This window comes from Gavialis gangeticus, unplaced genomic scaffold, assembly GCF_001723915.1.
Source record: "Gavialis gangeticus isolate Ggan-Ray unplaced genomic scaffold, GavGan_comp1, whole genome shotgun sequence".
NCBI classification, from domain to species: Eukaryota; Metazoa; Chordata; order Crocodylia; family Gavialidae; genus Gavialis; species Gavialis gangeticus.
Window position 1 is genome coordinate 9323151 of NW_017729028.1, and position 9531 is coordinate 9332681.

Genomic DNA, 9531 nt, shown 5'->3' on the forward strand with positions numbered 1-9531 from the left:
GTCCAGTTCTGTGCGCCCCATTTCAAGAGGGATGTGGACAACATGGAGAGGGTCCAGAGGAGGGCCACCCGCATGATCCGGGGACAACAGGGCAGACCCTACAGTGAGAGACTGCGGGACCTGAACCTATTCAGCCTCCACAAGAGAAGGCTGAGGGGGGACCTGGTGACCGTCTATAGACTCACTAGGGGGGACCAGAAGGGTTTGGGGGAGACGCTGTTTCCCCTAGCGCCCGCTGGCATAACAAGGAGTAATGGGCACAAGTTGATGGAGAGGAGGTATAGATTGGACATCCGCAAAAACTACTTCACAGTTAGGGCGGCTAGGAGCTGGAACCAACTTCCAAGGGAAGTGGTGCTGGCCCCTACCCTGGGGGTCTTTAAGAAGAGGCTGGATGCCTACCTGGCTGGACTCATTTGAGTCCCGTTTTTGTTTTGGGGTTTTGTTGTTCTCCCGCCCTGGCGGGGGGTCGGGCTAGAAGATCTACTAGGTCCCTTCCGACCCTTAATCTATGAAACTATGAGAGGTGTATGGGTCTGTGTGGATTACCATAAACTGAATGATCTTACTGCTAAGGATGCCTGTTAGAAATTGCCTTGCCTCTAACTAATGATACACTTGACCTCCTAGCCAAAGTTTAATCGTTCTCCATCCTTGATCTACCTAGTGGGTACTGCCAGGTGGAAGTGCACCCAGGAGACAGAGCTAAGACCTCTTTCTGTGCTAAGGAGGGACTTTGAGTTTAATGTTATGTCTTTTGGCTATGCAATGCTCCTAGCACATTTCAGAGATGGATGGATACTGTGTTAATGGATTTACAAGGGACTTCCTGTCTGATGTATCTGGAGGATATAATTGTGACAGGCCTTCAGTTTAGCTGTGATGGCTGAGTGGTGAAGGTGTTAGACTTGAAATCTAAGGAGGGCTCCCTGTGCAGGTTCAAATACTGTTCACAGCAGCAGTTTCTTTTTTAAGATAGATATCAGGAAAAACATCTTCATGATAAGGGTGGCCAAAATTTGGAATGGGCTTCCAAGGGAGGTGGTGCACTCCCCTACCTTGGGGGTCTTTAAGAGAAGGCTGGATAAGCACCTGGCCAGGGTCATCTGACCCCAGCACTCTTTCCTGCCTAGGCAGGGGGTCCGACTCAACGATCTGTTGAGGTCCCTTCCGACCCTAGCATCTATGAATCTATGAAAGCCTTTCAGGAGCACTTGCAGAAACTGAAAGCAGTGCTTTAGAGGCTGAAGGAAGCCAATACAAAAATTAAATCTGCTATATGCCAACTATTCTGCAAGGAAGTGAACTGTTTGGGACATATGATCCCCATGGAGGTGGTAGGCCCAAATCGAGAGAAAGCAGAGGATGCTAAAACCTGGCTGACTCTTCCAGTGTGTCACACCTCCATCCTTTTGGGGTCTTGTCATCACATTCTGCTCCTTCTCTTCCAACCGCTTCCTGCTTCCTCTTCCTCTGGTCCCCTGGGGCTTCTGTGAGTTGTAGTTCACATTACAGTACATTCTTCCAGTCCCGTGAGGGCTTCTTGGAGTTGCTGTTAACATTACAGTGCATTACAAATGTATCAGGAAACATACCTCTTTTCCCTATTTGATAGTTTTCTAAACACAGAGCAATTTTGCATATTAATTTGGTATTTAAGACTATGCAATGAAGGTTTAGTGGAAATCATTTTTATTTTAGTTCCTGGGTTGTTCACCAGCTGTTTGCTGTGACTATTGCTTTGAGTATTTAGTATTTAACCTCTGATGCTTAAATTGACTGACTGATCACTTATACATGGCATGGCTTCTGTTCTTCGGTAGGCTGACCTAAACTTTGGAAAGGACTTTGGAAAGGCCCAGATACTCACAAATGGACTTGCTGCTGTTTCACTTCAGTAATGTTGTAGGGAACATTTGCTTTAACTTTCCCAAGGGATTCCCCTTTTGCATTTGCCTGGGGCAAAGGTAGATGTTCTGTTTGCTGAAATAATAACCTAATGATAACATTTGTAGTGTTTGTCAGGAAAATCAAAGATCTGCTGTCTGTTATAGGCTTATTAGTAGAAAGAACTTTGGCCCATGGCAACACTCCCTATCAAGCCATCGGTGATGAAAAATTTGAAACTGCTGTGTGTAATGTAAACAAATAGAACCAAAACCATCACTAATTGACGTGTGTGTTTTAGCCTTGACTTCAATAGGACTGAAATTTGTTTTTACGTGAGTAATAGCATAGAGCACATAGTGAAAGCTTCAGTATGAGGATTATTCATTTTAAGAATCATTAGCATTTCCCTATGACTTTTTGCCCATTCATGCCCCATTTGTCACTGACAGCAGACGAAGCTGAACCACACAGAACATGGTCATGTTTACCATTTGTCTGTTACAAATGATAAAATTTCTGTGTGTGGTTTATTTACAGCTGTACTGGAGCTATGAACAGTAGAGAAGTCTGCAAGGCTGCAGGCCTGTAGCATTAATGTAGGTGGTTTCTTTTCCCTGGAAACTCTTGTATTTTTCTTCTGGAAGACATAAGGAATGATATTATCAATTTATTCCTCTTCTTTCATAGAGTTCTATATGACAGGAAATCTTTTCCTGTTTTGCTTCTGACAATGATGGCACAGGATTTGATACCAATCTTTCTTCTGACAGCAGATATTAAATAATAATTCTAATGACTAATTATGTCTTGTGCAGGGTTGCAGGTTCTGCTGCTTTTGGTTATAACTATTCCCTTCACCAGACCCAAGTGCATACTGAATGACGTGACATCAGAAAAATCACAATGAAAGTCCATACCAACTGAGGATGTCTAATAATATGATATATTTGTGGAATATTATGCGTCTAAGCTGTTATCTATAAATAAGAAAAGAAAGAGTGAAAGTTTTGCCTGTGTAGAAATTGCAATATCAGCCCCAAATTGATTATCACATTTACCTGAATTCAGGATGATCCTGAATTTAAGAGGACCTCCCAATAATTAGGTACTATATATTGCATGCTTATAATTTTATTGTAATTTCTATGTCTAGAAATTAATTATTGGAGCGTCATCTTAAATTTGTCTCCCCCACTGCCACAGCAGGGGAAGCAGTGGTGGGGGTAGGGGGTAGGCAGTGGAAGGACAGGAAGTAGGGGGCAGTGGGGAAGGTGGTAGGCAAGAGGGAGCGGGGGTGCAGGCTGTGAGGGAGGTAGTGGCAGGGCAAGGGGTAGGGTCAGATGGTAAGGGAGGTAGTGGTGGGGCAGGTAGTAGGCAGCAAATAGAAGAGGAGGCAGTAGAGGAGGCAGTCGGGAGGCAAGCTGTGGGAGGATCAAGTAGCTTGACCCCTGCCCCTTGCCTCCAACACCTTTTCCCCTGCTGGCTATCCTTTGCCTACCCCTGTGCCTCGCCTGCCTGCAGGTTTGGGCTCCTACTCCTCATCTCCCCACTGCAGCCTGTGACCCCCTACTGCCTCATACTCAATTCTGAGACAAGGGGCTTCTTCTCACATGTTAAATGGTGGGGCCAGGGCAGGGGAGGGGAGAACAACCTCATATTGGATTCAAGTAAATTTGGTACATAAACTGTAATGTACAGTTTTGTCTCTATCTGACTGTAATCCCCTTTAAATTATATATGATTATAGGTACTAATTCAATTCATAAAGAACAAAATACTAAGCATTAGATTTGGAGGCACACCTGGGCTCTCTGAAAGGCTCCATGTCCAACAGTGCATATTGCATTGCTATAAGAAAATGTGATCCAGTTGCAGTTGCACAATGACGATGCACTCACAGAAACAACAGTGGTTCATACTCACTTACTACATTTTCAGCAGCCATAGGAAATATGCATTATTTCATCAGTTAATATGCACTGATCACTGAATCATGTGAATGCACTTTATCTCTAGGTGCATGAACTAAGCTTAGTGGACATATCTACATGCACAACTAATTCACAGCAATAAACTCCAGTGCATATCATACTGGAGTTTATTGTCCCTGGGTGCCATGTTTGAACATGCACCCAGGATCATAGCATGTTGAGCTAGGTCAGAGCAGCCCTGGCTGGCAGGGGGCCCAGAGGGTTAGCACAGCATGCTGCGGAAGGGCTGACTAGGGCATGAAGGTGGTCCGGTGCAGGGCTAGCCAGCAGGCACCCCCTGCACGGAAGCAACCTCATGCTTCAGCCAGCCCCATTGGCATCTACATGTACATTGCTGCACTGTAAAAAACTCTGCTGTAGGATAGTACTTGTATTTACAAGTACTAACTTGTAGCAGAGTTATTTGTTTAATGTGACCTAATAGGGCTGCATGTATAGATGCTGAGATATTTACTGCAGAGCTAATTAGGCAGCTCTGCAGTAAGTCTTGTGTAGTTGTACCCAATGTAGACTAAATCACCATGTGGACTAGCCCTCAAATAAGGGAACCATTTCTGGCTTTGCATGCTTCAGATTTTTGAGACAAACTTCCTTCCCTTCTTCTTCATTACTCCCTCTGTCTGGCTCTTGCACTGTCCCTTAGCAGAGGGGAGATTTTACTCTAAATGTGCAGTAGGTGCCCTGGCATCTCTGTGATTTCATCCAAAAAATTCAGCCTGCAGTATGTCCTGGGCAGACAGCCAGAACACTGCATAAGAACTGCAGCTAGAGAACTTCATCCCCAATACCAGCTTCTGCCTCTCAGGATAGCAGCTGCCCTGGAGGGCTTGGTATGCTCTTAACTATCTCAGAATGGGTATTGGATGGTTTAAGGCAAACATGCACTTTTGGGGCCTCTCCAACAATGCTGGCTACAGCTGTGGTGTTCAAGCTCAGACAGCCAACCACATCATCTATGAATGCCCTTACGGCCCTCCTTGGGCACCCAAGGTATTATTGATATTGACCATTCTATGTGTTGCTGGCTTTCTGGCCCTCATGCTTCCAACATATGAGTGTGATGACACTCGCTTCATCATCATCACCATCATCAGCCAGAACACTGCCCATTTTTATTCCCATACATTTCCAGGAATAAGATTTGTCCATATTAAGACATTTACACAAGCATAATTGCATCCATGACATATTGTGACTAATTTAAGAAAAAAAATTACAAAAATGGTGTAGAGGGGACTTTACTTTCCTTTAGACCAGAGCTGTCCAAGTTGGCCTGTGGGCTGCTGGAGGTCCATGAAGGGACAGCATGTGGCCTGCAGGCTGCCACTCTCACAGCCATACAGCAGGGAACAGCTAGGGGGTTATTTTGCATGTTGCTCATACAGTCTTCACTGTGGGGCAAAGAAGTCACACATTGCTGGCACTGCTTATGTACTGGGGGGAAAGGGCACATGAGGAAGTTAGACACCCCTTCTCAAGACTCATGCCAACTCTTATTCAGTAGAACATATTAAGCGTGTGCCTACATGCCTTAATAGCAAATCAGGGTGACTGACTCATAGCCACTTAACAAGGAGTCAAGAAGACCTTAGTCCCTCACATGTCACTCATGGTTTCATGCTACAAAGACTTATCCCACATGTAACACTTGTTAATGCCAGTGAAAGTTATTAAATAATTACATCACTATGTGACCTAGGTATGCCAGCAGAAAACCTTGTAGAGGTATAGTTACTCCAGCAAAAACAGCTCATCCTGTTTGAAGTACCAGGTTAAAATATGGTGACCAAAGAATTAATATTTAGCTTTATTTTGCTCCTCCTTAATGTGGGTATTTGCCAACAGAGCTATAATCATAAGCCATTTTACACGCATAGAAAGTCCCATGTACATGACTATGGAAGTCTAAGTTACTCTAATTCATATGCCAAGGAGTGTAAATTTAAAAAAAAGTTATTAACAGGAGGGTATATGAGGGTGTTAGGTTAAACTAGGGCATGAAAAGAAGCCACTATTATTTTTCCTTACATACTCCTTTAGCTTTTCTTACCTCTCACATATTTACATTACAGTAACTTCTCTTCATTCATATTTTGTGGTAATGCTGGGGTGATGTTGTAGCCATGACAGTCCAGGAAGAATGCAAGGAACAAGGATCTTTTGTGGGTGATATATTTTACAGGATCGACTGTATCCAATAAAAGATATCACCCAAAAATTCCTCTCTTTTCATTCGCATATACTTTGGAAAGTGAGTATACATCTGCCTAAAAGATGCAACAGTGGAAGGAAGGCTAAATCACACTTTACATATCACTGCAACTTTGGCCAATGGCCTTGGCCAAATAGTCATGTAGACCGTTAGCATTTGTTGATTTGGAAGTCACAATATTTGGTAGTGTATGTACAGTTTACATTAGTAATTGATGTTGGGGAAAGAAGCTGCCATGAAAATAGCTACAGAAAATTAAGTTCTAAGGGATGATTATTGCATGTTTTAATGAAATTGCCTTAGTTGTAAATCAAAGCCTTTTTACCGCCTACCAATGCCACATTAAGACCCTTGAGAGCTTTCACCAGCAGTACTTGCGTCAAATCCTGCGGATCGAATGGGAGGACCACTGGACCAGCATGAGCATCCTCCATAAAGCTGCCTCCACCAGCATTGAAGCCTTGCTTTTGAGAAATCAACTTCAATGGACGGGCCACTGCGTCCAGATGTCCAAGAACCACCTCCCTCACCAGATCCTCTTCTCCCAGCTCTCCAGTGGTCAACGCTCAAAGGGCAGCCAAAGGAAATGGTACAAAGACACACTCAAGGTCACCCTCAAGCATGCAGGCATCGACACTGTGGCAAAGTGGGGCTCCCCAACTAGTCACAGTGCTAGTTTCCCCACTTGCCTCTGGGCACACCACCTGCCTGACTCATCTGCCATGCCTTGTTGTTAATTAATTAATGATATTAATTAGGTGGGAGGTTGCCCATTTCTTGCTCCGATGCCAGGGGGCACTATCTGTGGCTCCATTCCTCCCCTACACTGCAGCTCAAGCCTTGCAGATGGCATCCAGATGACACAGTGCTCCTGGCCTTCAGCCGGACCAAGCTTAGGCCTCATTGTCAGGCCTCAGACACTCACATTCATAGCACCCTTCTCTCACAAGGGCCTCTCACGCTTCACCCCCTCTCCCAGGGTCAAAGGCTTAGCTAGTTTATACCTTGGGTAGCAGACGTACCATCTTTTGGGCTTCTCGCACGACCCACACCAGGGTAGTGGCCAGCCAATTATCCAGCTGGGTCTAAGCTTGCTCTGGCCCCTTCTGGGGGCAACTCTCTCTATATAAACATGCTGGGCTCTCAGCCCTCTGGTTTCCACCCCTCCTTGACTGGGGGTCCTCATCTCCACCCCCTCACTGGGGCTACCCCCTCACTGGGGCGCTACATCTCGCACTGCCCCCCTTCACTAGGGCTCCACATCTCTGCCCCCTCACTGGGGATGTCCCCTCACTGGGGTCCTCATTTCTATCCCCATCCTTGGGCTCCACACTGCCCCCTCAGTTGGGCTACTTATCTCTGCTCCCCTCACTTGGGGCCATGGGGCTTCCCTCCCCAGTGGGCTCAGGTGGCCATAGCCATGCCTGGCCCCAACTACCTTTCCTCAGGGTCCTACACCCCACAGAACTCAGGTGGACGCACCTGGGCCTGGCTCCAGCTCTCACTACTCAGGGTCTTGTACCCCACAGGGCTCAGGTGGCTGCAGCTATGCCTGGCCCCCACTACCTCTGATGTTACCAGACCCACATGAAGGTGAGGGCTAGGGTTACCTGCCTTTCACTGGGGTGATAACTGGCCTGGAATTTCCTGGGGCTCCTGCGCCACTGAGAGTCCCACCAGGCCACCCACTCCCAGCAGGGTGCAGTTTTAGGTCAGGACCAGGATCCTCCAAACCATCCCCTACAGCTCCTGCCCTTACCTCCAGGATGTTATGCAGCCTTGCAGACAGGCAATATTACTGTCTGGCTTGCCAGCAGCAAACTGCCCTGTTTATATGGGCGGCCAGAGATCTAAAAATGGCCGTTGCAATCAAGCACCTGCTGGCTGCTTGGCTCCTGTCTTAAAGTGGCAGGCACCAACAGTATCCTGCCACACACCTTCCCCCTTAAAATGGTACCTGGGGGAGGTTTCCCCTGCTGCTCCTCCAAAGCAGGCTCCCCTCAGAGCCTGTGCGAGCCCTTAAGTGGTGAGCACCCCCAAAGGTGCTCTGCCACAGACACCAACAGTTGGGGGGAGCAAGCTGCTGACCATTTGGCATGGTGCCACCTGGTTCACCAAGGTGCACGCCACTTCAAGGCCCAATGACTTGATACTGAGGTGGAGCGGCAGAAGAAAGAAAAGGAGACCAACCCAGGGCTGTGAATCCCACTCCCCCATGCAACAACATGCCCCCATTGCTGAAGAACGTGTGTATCCAGAATCGGGCTCCTCAGTCACCTTAGAACCCATCAAGCCTGACAGACATCATCCTCCATTTCAAGGGACTGCTGCCAACATGATAAAGGATTTTTTGAGTTATGTGTGATTAATACTGGAATCATCACCAACCCTGTATTCATCAACTGTTCTGCACTATTTATTATTTGTTATTCCTTGCTGCCCATTTCCAAAATTTAATTTATCCAGTCAGAAAAAACAGGACGTTCAGCATTGCTGGAGCCTTTAAGCTCTGTTGTAATACATATCAGTAATAATAAATAAAGGTAATGGATATATGGGAACAAAGCCAGGATCAGGTTGTAAGCCATTTGGAAGCAGGAAAAAAGGGCTAACTAAATGTAAACTTTCGGACTGTTCTTTTTGTATTTAAAATGTGTTGTAGGAACATAAATGCCACATCCTCAGTTATTTGAGGCACTCTTGCAGTAGAAATGAATTATTGTCATGTTAATCATGTCACCTGTATATGGTTATGTTCTGCAGTTACAATTTGTAAAAGGTTTAATTGATTTATTAAAATGTTGGTCTGGAAGTTTTTATGGTAATTGAATATTTGCTGAATATCATCAGTAAATAATGCCATTCATTTATATCTATAGAATAAATTTAGCATAGTTTTATGGTCTGAAGAACAAAATGTTTTTATAGATTCATAGATTTTATGGCTGGAAAGGACCTCAAAGATCATCAAGTTCAGCCCCCTGTCCCAGGGGCACGAAGTCAGCTAGGGTCAAAGGACCCCAGCAAGACAAGCATCCAAGCGTTTCTTGAATAAGTCCAGAGTAGGTGCCTTCACCACCTCTGAAGGGAGTCTATTCCAGATCTTGGGGTCTCGGACAGTAAAGAAATGTTTTCTTATGTCCAGCCTAACATGGTCTTGTAGGAGTTTATGACCGTTGGTCCTTGTTTTTCCTTGGGGCACTCTGGTTAACAGATGTTCTCCCAGATCCTGATGAAAACCCCTTGTGTACTTAGAGGTAGCCACCGGGTCCCCCCTGAGTCTGTGCTTTTCCAGACTGAAGAGTCCCATGGTTCTCAGCCTCTCTTCATAGGGCCTATTCTCTTGCCCTCTGATCATATGCGTGGCTCTCCTCTGGACTCCCTCAAGCTTCTCGACATCCTTCTTGAATTGTGGAGCCCAGAACTGGATGCAGTACT

At 45.8% G+C, this 9531-nt stretch overlaps 1 non-coding gene across 1 annotated transcript; it reads left to right on the forward strand.

The window, feature by feature from the left end:
- The first annotated feature begins 876 nt into the window (after window positions 1–876).
- Window positions 877–958, forward strand: TRNAS-UGA. Its single transcript has one exon. It is a non-coding gene; the product is annotated as a tRNA-Ser (tRNA).
- The last annotated feature ends 8573 nt before the right edge of the window (window positions 959–9531 follow it).